The sequence below is a fragment of the Balaenoptera ricei genome, chromosome 4, assembly GCF_028023285.1.
Source record: "Balaenoptera ricei isolate mBalRic1 chromosome 4, mBalRic1.hap2, whole genome shotgun sequence".
Lineage (NCBI taxonomy): Eukaryota > Metazoa > Chordata > Mammalia > Artiodactyla > Balaenopteridae > Balaenoptera > Balaenoptera ricei.
The window spans coordinates 73,535,135-73,549,752 of record NC_082642.1 but is presented as its reverse complement, the minus strand read 5'-3'; the positions used below and the strand labels follow the sequence as shown (position 1 = coordinate 73,549,752).

The following is a 14,618-nucleotide window of genomic DNA, read 5'->3' as shown; positions in this document are numbered from 1 at the left end:
TTGGTGAGGATGTGGAGTAAAGGGAACCCTTGTACACTCTTGGTGGGAATGTTAACTGGTGCAGCCACTGTGGAAAACAGTATGGAGGTTCCTCAAAAAACTAAAAATAGAATTACCATATGATCCAGCAATTCCACTCCTAGATATATAGCCAAAGAAAACGAAAACACTAGTTCAAAAAGATACAAGCACCCTAACGTTCATAGCAGCATTATTTACAATTGCCAAGATATGGAAGCAACCTAAGTGTCCACCAACAGATAAACAGATAAAGAAGATGTGGTATATATGTATACAATGGAATATTAGCCATAAAAAGGAATGAAATTTTGCCATCTGCAACAAAATTGATGAACCTCAAGAGTATTATGCTTAGTGAAATAAGTCAGACAGAGAAAGACAAATACTGTATGTTATCACTTACATGTGGAATCTAAAAAATAAATGAGTGAATATAACAGAACAAAAACAGACTCACAAATATTGAGAACAAACTAGTGGTTACCAGTGGGGAGAGGGAAGTGGAGGGAAAATATAGAGGTAGGAGATTAAGAGGTACAAATTAATAAGTATAAAATAAATAGGCTACAAGGATATGTTGTACAGCACACGGGAGATAGCCAATATTTTATAATAACTTTAAATGGAGTATAGTCTAAAAAAATACTGAATCACTATGTTGTACACCTGAAACTAATTTAATATTATAAATCAACCATACTTCAATAAAAAAAAAAAAGAAAAAGGACATCTGCTGAGGATTCTGAGATTCCAGGAATGGACAGGGGAAAACAATCCATAGGAAGCTCAGACTAGGTGTGAAAAATGTATGCCCATTTACTTAATTCCTTTCTGTCCACTAAACCTTCATTCCGATCATGCTAAATCTCTATATGCTAACTTCTCTTAAGACTAGGTATGAAATAGAATTCAAATTCCCAGAGTAAGAATGAAACTTTAAAAAGTTATAATAGAACAAAAAGCAAGCAGTAATGTCAAGAAGCTTGTTAGAAAGGAACCTTACTGTTCACTCTCCAGAGAAAGGATTCATTAGTAAATCCTCAAAATGGACAGGATTCAATTCACTACAAAATGTTAAAGCCCCCAAATAAATCGATGAATATGACATGGTTAGTGCTCTCAAGTAGCACATACAGATATTTATTAAGTGCTTACAACGTACTAGGCACTGTTCTAAATGCTTTCATGTATTCGGCATTTAACCTTCATTATAATATTATGATGTAGTATTGCTATTATCCCTTTTCTACAAATGAGAAAATACGTATTAACCCAGAGAATATTTAACCCAGACAGGTTAAATAATTTGCCCTCAATTACAAAACTAGAAATTTTGACAGTCTGGCTTCGGAGCACATGCTCTTAGCCATTGTGACATATATTTAGGAAAAGAAAAATTAAAGAAGCCTACATACACTGACCATATTTTGTGGATTTTCTAAGACTGTTCTGACTTCAAATATTCCGTACCATTGTCAGATTACTTGATCCCATTTTGGCTGGGGAAAAAAATTATTTGCAGGAGGAATGTACATAACAAATTTATATATCTGATATTTAAACTCAACAAAACACCATTGCATGATACGTTTAGCTGTGCTTTAGTCGTTGTTCATTAGTAGATCATTTAGCTTGTATTAGTAGTGTCTGTGAACAACACATGGCTGCAGAAAGAGCCATTTCACTTCATAGAAATAGTCAAAATTATTCACAGTGATTCTGAGGAAATCTTAAGTCCTACAATATCACTAAGAAATCTGAAAGTTGGTCACTTCTAGTGAAAACAAACTACCAGTCTCTGAACCATAAAATCACTAATATTATAAATTGCTTTGAATTTTACTACCATTGTAATTATCAAGACTAGTACAGAAACTGCTTTGATAAAGTCATGTTCAACTTTTACAACTGGTATATAGTTAGAGAAAAAGAGTACAAATATCACTTTCATAAATACTTTAAGATGCTGCCTATCAAGGCCTCAATTGCAAATAATAGCCATTAGATTTTAAGGAAATCTTTATAGGAAAAATAACTTTAAAATGATGTTACTACTAATGTTTACAATAAATATAAAAATGACAGTGTGAAAATATAATTTTTCCTTTCTTTGCTGTCATATATGATTTGATTTCAGATCGACTTTATAGTTGTGCCTAATTTCAATCTTTTTCCCGACAATTTTTCCCATTAATGCTGCTTTACTTTTGATAACATGCCCCATAAATCTATATTCCAGAAAAGCAGCTTATTTAGCAGAAAACTCCAAGGTTTTTGTACTTGTCAAGAAGTTAACCTCCTAAGGAAAAACCCAAAACACACACACACAATTCACTTGCTTTTAGGCTAAAGGCAGCCAATTGTTTCAAAATGCAATAGTACTTTCAGGTCTAGACCTGCAGTTAGTCCATCAGAAAAGTACTTGGAAAAGCATGATCTGTCAAAGAAAAGCCACAGAAATCTGCTTAGCTTGTTGAAAAATGAGTACATACTCAAAATAACTCTAAATAATATCTCATTACCTGAACAGTTTGCTGGTTAAAAACTATTCAAAAGTTGAAGGTAATTTGAATATTCATAGAAACAACAAATCAATAGCATACACACCATTGTTTTCTGACAAGGACAATTATTTTTGTCATCTTTTCATATATTTGTCTGCACAACAGAGGATACATCTAGAAAAAAGAGGGTTACTATGCCTCTGGAATTATGTTTCTAAGATTAGAACATATTTTCTGAAAACCATCTAGTGGGATGGGTTACAAAAGGAAAGTATGGAACATATTTTCCTAGAAGTCTTTAACTAAAGTAAAGATGGTTGCCAATGGCTATTAAGGGTGCTGTGACAGGTTTTTTGGCCTTCTTAACCCTGGCAACTGGTGTGCAATGGATGATCTACTCTCAATGCCTGTCAGTTGCTTACTGGCAATGCCTTTGCCAGTAACCAAAATGGCCATGCCTGTACAACTTTGATCCTCCAAAGTCACTGAAGGTTTCAGAAAGAAAGAAAGAAAATCTTTCCAGTCCATTCTTTTCTGATGGCAGCTTTCCTCTGTCACAGAATTTCACAAAGGGCCTTCAAATATGTGCGAATTTATAAAAAGGTAGAAAAAAAGATTTTTTCTTCTGAAGATACAACAAACTGAGATAGGACCATCTTCCCTCTAGGGAATGGCTTAACTTACTCTTCCCTGAAATCAGAAATAGGCTTTAGGACTTCCCTGGTGGCGCAGTGGTTAAGAATCCGCCTGCCAATGCAGGGGACACGGGCTCAATCCCTGGTCCGGGAAGATCCCACATGCCGCGGAGCACCTAAGCCCCTGCGCCACATCTACTGAGCCTGCGCTCTAGAGCCCGCGATCCACAACTACTGAGCCCTTGTGCCGCAACTACTGAAGCCCGTGCGCCTAGGGCCTGTGCTCCACAACAAAAGAAGCCACTGCAATGAGAAGCCCGTGCACTGCAACGAAGAGTAGCCCCCGCTCGCTGCAACTAGAGAAAGCCCACGTGCAGCAACAAAGACCCAACACAGCCAAAAAAATAAATTAAAAAATTAAAAAAAAAAAAGGAACAGACTTTAAAATGCTAGGAATCTCATAGAATTTTGGAATTGTAAAGAACCTTAGAAATTTTGCAGGTAAAGAAAAGTGCTAAAAGGTCAAGATCTAACGCCAAAGAGCTAGTTAATAGTTCAATATAGAACCTAGATTTTCAGACTCTTGACCCAATGTTCTTTTAGGACACAGCTTCTCCTAATCTATCAATCTTTGTTAAAAATGTCTACAAACATCAGTAGAAATATGCACTAGTTAACAACTTATAGAAATGTGTTTCCTACCTACTTCAAATCTATACTCAGTAAATGATCAACTACGACTGGCACAGCAATTTATATACTTTTCAGATAGTTTAAAATATATAGCTACTAACTGATAGAAAGATAAGAAAAGTGTTTTGATTCCCAATTATGATTCTACTGCAAAAATATCACTTACTGATCACCTACTTTTGGGTACTATGCTATGTGCTGAGGATATAAGAATGAACACAAACATGGTCTCCTCCTGTTAAAAAATTTATGCTTAAAATTATCTTCATAATATTGCTTTAAATCTCTACAGTACTTTATAAGATGTATCTCTACACTGAATCTTACTAACTCTTGGTGAGTTTGGCAAGAGAGTTATGATCAGAACAGAATGATTCTATCCTTATGTAGCTTTTTTCACATCACAACACTGACTTCTTTGGCTTCCACTACACAAATATTTAAAATCTGAAGTGTAGCAGATAAGTATGGCCTGTAAAAATTCTTACTTTTTCTTTTTTTTTTTTTAAATCCCACACTTATTTCAAATGGCAATGCTGGCCCTGATACAGAGACTCCTTTGTAACAATTCCAATTACATACTAAAAGTTAGTAAAACTTAACCTCTTATAAACGAGTGCAATTCAGATAAACTATCAAGCTAACTAGCAAAATGATACAGAAGAAATGAGTGTTTAATTGTCAGACCAAATATGAAACATGTTATTCTTGTACTAGGTATAAATTTAAAATAATGATTAATATGTATACATTTTCCCATGAATAATTTTATGCAATTTGGATCATTTAAATTACCTCAATTATATGAATTATTAGCAAGCAACATATTATAATTCCTATTGTATCACTGCAGAAAGAGAGGTAAAGATGTGATATAGTCTGTCTCCTCTCCCCCTTACACAAATACAAAGTAGCAGTTTGGGATTGGAATTTAGTCTTTCAGCCATCCAGACCACAGCACCATAATCCATACTAAAAACAGTTTCACTGTAAGAAATATTAAACTTGAAGAAAAAACTCTAAGCCACCACTTTTACTACAAGTTTATAAACTTTTTATTGAAGCATTTTAACTTTAAACTCCCCAAACTGTATAGCTGAGGAGAGGGATAGAGAACATCTAAAAATTCCTTAACCAGCATCAATTGATTCATGTTAATAAAGGATTAAATGTGAATAATATAAATGTCTATGAAACATTATCAGTATATCTAAGGTTGAATAACCTTTCTGAATGATGGAAATCTCCAGCCTTTAAGTCGAATCCTCAGACTCCACTGTGTGTTGTTGCCTCATGCTTCTTTTTTTACACCCTTAAGACTTCAGTTTCTCCTACCCGCTATTCTTAATTTTTATTACAGTACTTTTTTTAAAAAGATAATAAATTTCTCTTTAAACATAAACTTAAGGGAGAACTCAGACAAGTCAATTTGCTTTATACAAAAATAAGACTGGTATCCAGAAACTTCAGCAGAGATACTATTACATTGTGTGTAAGGTAACTCTCTATTACCAAATAAATGAAGGTTAAAATAACCATATAAAATTAAGATACATGGCTCCCAAATAGAGAAAGATATCAATAACTTTAGTCTGCTAACTGATATCTGTAACCACTTCTGATATTGAGAACAATATTCTGAAATTGGTCCTGAGCAGAGGTATACTCCCTGTATCTCCTAGAAATTACTAAATAAATGTTCCTGAATTTTAAGGTCTGGCAAACAGAGATTTCACCAAAATCTCTGGGTCTTCTTTTGTAAATCATCCTTAGCTTTAATCTGTCCATTCTTTTGGAATGGTCAAGTCTGATTTTACTTATCTTTGGAGATGGCATAAGGTCATCAGTTTAGATTCTCCCTTCCTCCATATTATGTATTATGGATGTATAGATAGCTTGACACTTGCTATCCCGTCGTGGTTCAAACTTCTAGGCATAATTCTTTCCCAAGCAGGATGACTAACACCTGGATGTTTGACAGTGGAATAAGGTTCTGAGAAAATGAAACTAAAAGCCACCGTGGTTTTTGGTCCCTAGTCACACCTGTAAAGCTAGCAGTCAGCAAAGTGGAAAACATGATTTATTACATAAACTGTGTCTTTTTTCTTATCTCAGATAAGTCCAATCATGAGATCTAACACCTTTTAAGGGGAAAGGAAATGAACATGTATTAAACATCTGATCCAGGACAAAAACTTTCTTGGATCTATATTATCTCATTTAATTCAACAACAACAACAACTACTCTGCTGAGTAGTAATTACTCCCATTATACACATTAGGAAATCTGTCCAAAGTAATCCTGCCAGTAAGTATAGAAGCCAGGTTTTGATCCAAGCAGGTTCAGATTTTCCAAAGTCAATATTTTTAGTACTCATAGGATTTTAAGGCAAGATCACTGAGTACCATGTAGAACATTCAGTACAATTCCTCTATGTTACAGATAAGGAAACTGAGGTCCAAAAAGATTGAGACTTGCCCAAGGTCACACACTTGTGATGAGGCTGGGATTTGAATTCATATCTCCTGATTTCCAGCACAGTTCTGTGTATAATTATTTGTGTGTGTGTGTGTGTGTGTGTGTGTGTTTGGGGTTGAGTATCACTCTTGATATAATTTATATTTAATTTAGAACATCTTAACTGTCTCCAAATAAAATTCATATGTGTGGCAGGTGCAGGGATGTATATTTTTAGTGACCAAAAATAATAAATGTGTTTGGCAAGAATAAAAGCTTAATTGGCATTTATAAATTATTACATGTTGTAAAGAAGTCTGTTGTCAATATATTTATTTATTCAGTGAATAACTGCCTATTATGTACTGGCTACTGTGCTTGGCAATGAGAATACAACTGTATATAAGATAGAGCCCCTATCCTTCTCATGATTTACATCTTGGTGGAGGATACCAACAAATAAATTGGCAATTACCAATGCAGTGAGTCAATGCTATGACAGAGGAGTACAAGATATTATGGGAACAGGAAGCAAGGGCACCTAACCCAGACTAGACTATTCAAAGGAGTTGATATGAAAGATGAGTAGGAGTCAGCCAGTTAAGGAAAGGGTATGAAATATGCAAATGTTTCAGGAAAAGCAAACAGCATTTGCACATCAAGCAGGAAAAGGCCAAGGGAGCCCTAGGAGGAGGAGGAAGAGATGAACCTAGAGAGAGAGGCAAGAAACAAATCATATAGGTCTTCAAAAGCAAGGGCTTTACAATCCTGTCTATTAGAATTACCTGGGGAACTTAAAAATAAATAAACAGATGTTTGGGCTCCCTCTTAGACCAATTAAATCAGAATCTCTAGGAATGAGACCCCAGCACTGATATTTTTAAAAAGCTAACTAGATGATTCTAATATGTGGCCAGGATCAAAAACCACTGTTTAAGCTATATGGGGAATTAAACATATACATTTATTACTGCAAATAAGGGAAAAGGTGATCTTAGTATCTCTGGGCTCTAGTTTCTTTACCTATTAAAAAGCAGGCTGGAGCAGGTTAGAGGTAGCATGATAAAATGAAAGGAGTCACAAAGCATTAGTTTTGTCAATGAGTTGTCACCTGACACCTGTCTGACCTTAGATTAAAATGTCATTTCTCAGAGACAGTAATACTGCCTTCTCTACAGGGCTGTTGTGTAGCTCAATATAAATATATTTAATAAAACAGCTCAATAACTATGCTAATAAAATATAAACCATGGTTTTCCAAGATTTATGCTTCTAAAGTTGCACAATTTTAAAGATTATAAATATTTTCACCAGAGATAAAATCTTTTATGATGCTTAAGAAACACATTTCATTTAAAGAATCACCCCTACCTTGAAGTTCAAGATATTTAAATAATAAAATAGAGACTGATCCTTTTAATACTATTTTAGTTTCTAAAGAGATCAAACGGGATTAAGTTAGCCCTTTTCAAATAAACAGATCAACAGAGCAAATGCCCTTTAAATGGTAATAGCTAATGTTAAAAATTCTTTATTCAGTAAAGGGCACTAATAAGGAAAGCTATACACAAAGTAAACTGTTTTAGGAAATGTATGATCTACCTTATCACATATGTATTTAATTTATAAATTTACTTTTTTTTTTTTTAAGGGAATACTTATTTGGGATGGAGAGGATCTTCCCCTGACAGGAAGGAAGCTCTGCCTCAAGAAGGGCTGTTCCATCCAGAGCCAGGCAAAGCCACTGCTCTTTTATAGTCTCCCTTTCACATATATCTTGCACATGAGAATATACACTTTCATGCAGTAATTTTTGGGTGTAAGTACAGCATTTGTATTTAGTGATATCTCTTTAATGCTCTACCCAATTTACTTAAAATTGAAAACAAAAAACTTTAGACATACAAAAACACTGTTCTGCATTTATATGTGGTTCATTTCTAACTCTTCAACTGAAACTGATAGGAATGCCTTTCAAACTTTATATTCATAGTCAATGATAAACTATTAAGCTAATATTCATTCACTTTCATTTCATGATGCTATTACTATTACGATGTGCTATCACTTCTTTCAATGACCTATTTTGTGATTTTAATAGGAAAGCACTCTATTTTACAATGATGAAAAACCCACAAGAAACTTTTGAAAAAAGTCATGGATGAAATTTAATTTTACCCAAAAACGTGAAATGAGAAAACTTAGAAAACCAAACAAAACACCAACACACACACACACACACACACACACACACACACACACACTTGGCCCTCTTCAGATAATTTTGGCTGATGACACTGCAGAACAGTTAATCTGATAATTAAAATTTTCCAGAACATGTGATGTTTAGATAGAGATCTATGCTGTCAACCAGAATTCAATGCTTCAGTTAAAAAATGTTAAAACTTGAATACACAGATATATTAACAAATTCTTACACTGCAATTGCTTCTGGAGTCCATTAATAAAGACGTGTTCTGATTTATACAAATTAAATTAGCAACATGGTACCTTAAGTATTTTGCAGGTCTTTCCTTAACAACACGCAATCCAGCAAATAAATTTTGTACGGTGCAATGTAAGCAAATACCTAGAGAACCCATCTTCTGATCAGGAAAACATGCGATCAGTACTGCCCACAGTGGTTCAAATGTGGCCGCAGTAACTACCGACGACTTGAGTTACCAGGAGTTCACCTACCCAAGTTTTCTAGGGGTTCTCCCAGGCCTCACAAACTACGATTCAAAACATCGTCTCGCAAACCCATGTCCTGCATGTGCACAAAGGCGCAGTGCTGGAATGAGGAAGCTTCACCAAACAAAATCACAACTCTACTTCACTAAAGAATATGTAGGTTGTTTTTACAGAGGCCCCTCTTGTCGCGCTCCCCTTACCCTTTATATAACTACGTAAACAGCTCCCCAATTACTGACATCCAAGAAAAGAGCTTTCGATTCCTAAGTCTGGTAACTAGCCACCATCACCACTATTCCTTTTGCATCCTAAAATAAACCCCTCAAGCCGCGATCAAAACACACTGGCCGAACGTCTGGTGTTTACACAGCCCAATCCTGGGCGCTACCCCTACCTTTCCGAGCCACTTAGGAGCTATGAAGCAGGCACCACATAACAGAATTAGTAAAGACACAAATCACGAGACAACGTCTCAGGTCTATGAATGAAAGATCCAATACGTTTGACTGTCTCGGTTAAGACGAAAAAAACAACTTCGAGAGGAAGGGTGGGAGGATAACTGCGGGGTGGGGGGAGGTTTTCCTTCCAAGCCCCAGCCGGGCGATTTAAACCCAGTATGAGGCAAACGCAGGGTCGCCGGGCTGGCGGGGCCGGAGTCCTCGGGCGTGACAGCCCCTCAGGAACAGCTCGCGGCTCGGCGCCGGGATCCCTCACGCCGCGGTGCTCGCGGGCCGGGTGGATGTGCAAGGGCGCGGGGGACCGAGCCACCGCGGCCGGGGCGGCGGCCCTGGGCGCACTTCCTCAGTCCTAGCCGCCCCATCCCCAAAAATGGGAGAGGAAGGAAACGAGGAGCGAGGCGGCGGCCAGAGGGAGAAAAGAGGGAGCGGCGAACCCTCGCCTCTACATCTGGGTGAGGCCAGCAGCAGGCGGGGGAGAGGGAGCAGCGATCGCAGGCGAACTCCGATGCGGGCCGACGCTGGGAGAAACGACCGGCAGGCAGCCCCAGCCCAAGACGAGCACCCACCCGGCCCCATCCCGACCGCGCCCGCTCCCGGCCAGTCCGCGTTCTACTCACGCTTGGGGCTCCTCGAGGCTCCGCGGCTCTAACCGCATCGGGTCCCAGCCCCGCGGGCGGCGGCGGCGGCGGCGTCGGCGCCGAGGGAGAGGAGAGCGGGCGGCACAGCCCCCGCCTCCCGGCCCCTCTCCCCCGCCGCTCCGGAGCTGCCCGGCCGGGCCCGAGCCCTGCCTCGCCGGCGGCCCCAGCCCCAGCGGCCCGGCGGCAGCAGCCCGAGACCTCAAGGGCCGCAGCGGCGGCACCGGAACTGCCGCTTTCTCCTTCTCGTTGCCTCTCCTCGCTAGCCCCAGCCACACGCCCCCGCCCCCGTCTCCTTTCTCTGTCACCCCTGTTTTTTTCCTTTTGTTTCCAGAATAAACTTTATTGGTCTCTTTTTCCGCTCACATCGTGTAAACAAACAACGAACTCTTCCCCACCCCCTCGACTCCCCCCTCCTCGGGTAGAGGAGGGTAAGAGCTGAGGAGGGGCCGAGCCTACTATGCCCCGGAAGCAGATGTGCAAATGAGGGGAAGTGAAACTGCGGAGACCATGAGTGGGAAGTGGGCAAATCGGGTAACAGTGTGCCAGTGCGCTTGCGCTTTGGTGTTGTGCCTGAAGTTGGGGTGGCGTTATGGGTGCTTTTCTGGCGCGCTGGTATTTAATGCTGTTGTCTTTTGCAGTAGTGAGGCTGTGTCGTCATCCTATGGCGGCATATGTGTCGTACATCTGTTTGTACGAGCGAGAGATACAGAAAGGAGGATTGGGAGGAAGCGGGTCCGTTCACTTTTACGCCCGTAGAGGAAATGAGATTTCCTCTCGTTGAGGGGCGAGGGAAGGGGATGTGGTGGCTAACCGCCTCTGTCAGTGGCTAACCAGAATTGGATATCAATACTAGAAACAAGGCCTTTTACAAAACGTTGCTACGCGTCCTTCTGCCAACGTAAGGTTAAGTTATAGCCCATCCGGAAAGAGGAATGCACTGCCACATCCCACCGCAATTCTTTGACTCACTCGGGGAGACCTTTTGAAATGTCCTTTTTTTCAGATTTGAGTCAGCTTGTAGGATTCATTTCTGACTATTCAGAATACGTGCTTTTTTCGCGTAGTGCCCACGGAGACTTCAGAAAAACCATTTCGGTTGCAGATTAGATGCAAGGTGTTTTGGTTCTGCGTACCATAGAAACCTCTCTGAGAGTAATAGGATCTGTTGCCTTTTGAGATCACTGCTGATAAGGATGCGCTTTTCTGCGTGTTTCTCCCCCTAGTGGCCTTTCATTGTATTGAAAAGGCGTAGGAACGGTGATTAGTAGAAATCTGTGATACAAGTCCTCAAACTAGGGCTCTCCCTTGAATTTTAAGGAGCAGAGGACTTGGAAGTGACCCACTCTAGAGATGTTACAGTCCAACTTGTCATCCAGAGCAAAAAGCTAACCAATAACCAGTTTTTGCTGGAGCACACATCCATACCCAATCTTAAATAAGATCCATTCCTATATGTGGTCATAGTTTCATTTGACTGTATTTCTGTTTCTGTATTTCCTGTGCTTTCTCTCTTTTCTTAAGCTCTGGTTTTTATCTCACATTTCAGGGGTCTAAGTTTATAAATATTTTTCTTGAACCAGTGTTTTTCAGCACTTTCAGAACACTGTGTTACTCAAAAGCAGGTAATTAAAAAAAAAAAAAAGCAAGCTTAAGGCAGCATTTCCCATATTGTGTTTCCAGGCCCAGAGTTTAGTGAGATATTAATAGATAGTCCTTAGTGGGGAAAAATTATGCTAGGTATATAATTTTTCTAAAATTAATTTTAATAGAAAAATGCTAATTACACTATATGATTTTTGTTATGTGATAATCTGCCTTTAAGAAACCATGTGTCACAGCAGAAAATGCCATAACTGGTACTTGAATGTATGATTACTCAGAGGTGCAGGATTAGCATTTACTGCCCAATTCACGACTGATGTATTTGGTTTATTTGGTGACCATTGATCTGTCATGTGTTTTATCTTGCTTCCGAAGGTGTTTGCACTGTAATTCAGTGTTTAGAATATGTTAGGCATCTGTATCAGCAGTCCCCAACCTTTTTGGCACCAGGGACGGGTTTCATGGAAGACAATTTTTCCATGGACCGGGGTGGGGGGGGATGGTTTCAGGGTGATTCAAGCGCATAACATTTACTGTACACTTTATTTCTATTATTATTACATTGCAATATATAATGAAATAATTATACAACTCACCATAATGCAGAATCAGTGGGAGGCCCTGAGCTTGTTTTCTTGCAACTAGATGGTCCCATCTAGGGGTGATGGGAGACAGTGACACCCGAAGTGTGTTGCTTATGTCCAGTCAACTCCATAATCTCGTTTTGGTTGCTGTCACTGCAGAAAACCCTGCTTCACAAAGATAGGATGTTGGAAATGGAAGCAGGCTTTTCAGGCAGTCTCAGGCTATTCTGCCTTGACTTTAATCCAGAAAGTATGGAAGTTTGAAGTTGTCTCAAACATACTTTTTTTTTTTTAACATCTTTATTGGAGTATAATTGCTTTACAATGGTGTGTTAGTTTCTGCTGTATAGCAAAGTGAATTAGCTATACATATACATATACCCCAATATCCCCTCCCTCTTGTGTCTCCCTTCCACCCTCCCTATCCCACCCCTCTAGGTGGTCACAAAGCACCCAGCTGATCTCCCTGTGCTATGCGGCTGCTTCCCATTAGCTAGCTATTTTACATTTGGTAGTGTATATAAGTCCATACCACTCTCTCACTTCGTCCCAGCTTACCCTTCCCCCTCCCCGTGTCCTCAAGTGCATTCTCTGTGTCTGCATCTTTATTCCTGTCCTTACCCTACGTTCTTCAGAAGCTTTTTTTTTTTTTTTTTTTTTTTTTTAGATTCCATATATATGGGTTAGCATACAGTATTAGTTTTTCTCTTTCTGACTTACTTCACTCTATATGACAGTCTCTGGGTCCATCCACCTCGCTACAAATAACTCAATTTCATTTCTTTTTATGGCTGAGTAATATTCCATTGTATATATGTGCTGCATCTTCTTTATCCATTCATCTGTCGTTGGACACTTAGGTTGCTTCCATGACCTGGCTATTGTAAATAGAGCTGCAATGAACATTGTGGTACATGACTCCTTTTGGAGGAGTCATGTACCACAATTATGGTTTTCTCAGGGTATATGCCCAGTAGTGGGATTGCTGGGTCATATAGTAGTTCTATTTTTAGTTTTTAAAGGAACCTCCATACTGTTCTCCATAGTGGCTGTATCAATTTACATTCCCACCAACAGTGCAAGAGGGTTCCCTTTTCTCCATACCCTTTCCAGCATTTATTGTTTGTAGATTTTTTGATGATGGCCATTCTGACTGGTGTGAGGTGATACCTCATTGTAGTTTTGATTTGCATTTCTCTAATGATTAGTGATGTTGAGCATCCTTTCATGTGTTTGTTGGCAATCTGTATATCTTCTTTGGAGAAATGTCTATTTAGATCTTCTGCCCTTTTTTGGATTGGGTTTTTTTTTTTTTTTTTGATATTGAACTGCATGAGCTGCTTGTATATTTTGGAGATCAGTCCTTTGTCAGTTGCTTCATTTGCAAATATTTTCTCCCATTCTGAGGGTTGTCCTTTCGTCTTGTTTATAGTTTCCTTTGCTGTGCCAAAGCTTTTAAGTTTCATTAGGTCCCATTTGTTTAGTTTTGTTTTTATTTCCATTTCTCTAGGAGGTGGGTCACAAAGGATCTTGCTGTGATTTGTGTCATAGACTGTTCTGCCTATGTTTTCCTCTAAGAGTTTTATAGTGTCTGGCCTTACATTTAGGTCTTTCATCTATTTTGAGTTTATTTCTGTGTATGGTGTTTGAAATGTTCTAATTTCATTCTTTTACATGTAGCTCTCCACTTTTCCCAGCACCACTTATTGAAGAGGTTGTCTTTTCTCCATTGTATATTCTTGCCTCTTTTATCAAAGATAAGGTGACCATATGTGTGTGGGTTTATTTCTGGGCTTTCTGTCCTGTTCCATTGATTTATATTTCTGTTTTTATGCCAGTACCATATTGTCTTGATTGCTGTAGCTTTGTAGTATAGTCTGAAGTCAGGGAGCCTGTCCTCCAGCTCCGTTTTTCTTTCTCAGGGTTGTGTTGGCTATTTGGGGTCTTTTGTGTTTCCATAGAAATTGTGAAATTTTTTGTTCTAGGTCTGTGAAAAATGCCATTGGTAGTTTGATAGGGATTGCATTGAATCTGAAGATTGCTTTGGGTAGTATAGTCATTTTCACAATGTTGATTCTTCCAATCCAAGAACATGGTATATCTCTCCATCTGTTGGTATCATCTTTAATTTCTTTCATCAGTGTCTTTTAGTTTTCTGCATACAGATCTTTTGTCTCCTTAGGTAGGTTTATTCCTAGGTATTTTATTCTATTTGTTACAATGGTAAATGGGAGTGTTTCCTTAATTTCTCTTTCAGATTTTTCATCGTTAGTGTATAGGAATGCAAGATATTTCTGTGCATTAATTTTATATCCTGCTAGTTTACCAAAT

General features: G+C 38.8%; 1 protein-coding gene across 1 annotated transcript in view; it reads right to left on the bottom strand.

Moving 5' to 3' along the window:
* Window positions 1-10,508, bottom strand: part of LOC132364648 (phosphatidylinositol 4,5-bisphosphate 3-kinase catalytic subunit alpha isoform) — a 90,765-nt gene extending 80,257 nt beyond the window's left edge. Inside the window, exon 1 of the mRNA XM_059920546.1 lies at window positions 10,081-10,508. The gene's annotated coding sequence lies outside the window, so the exon portion shown is untranslated. The remainder of the gene's footprint in view (window positions 1-10,080) is intronic.
* Between the last annotated feature and the right edge of the window lie 4,110 nt (window positions 10,509-14,618).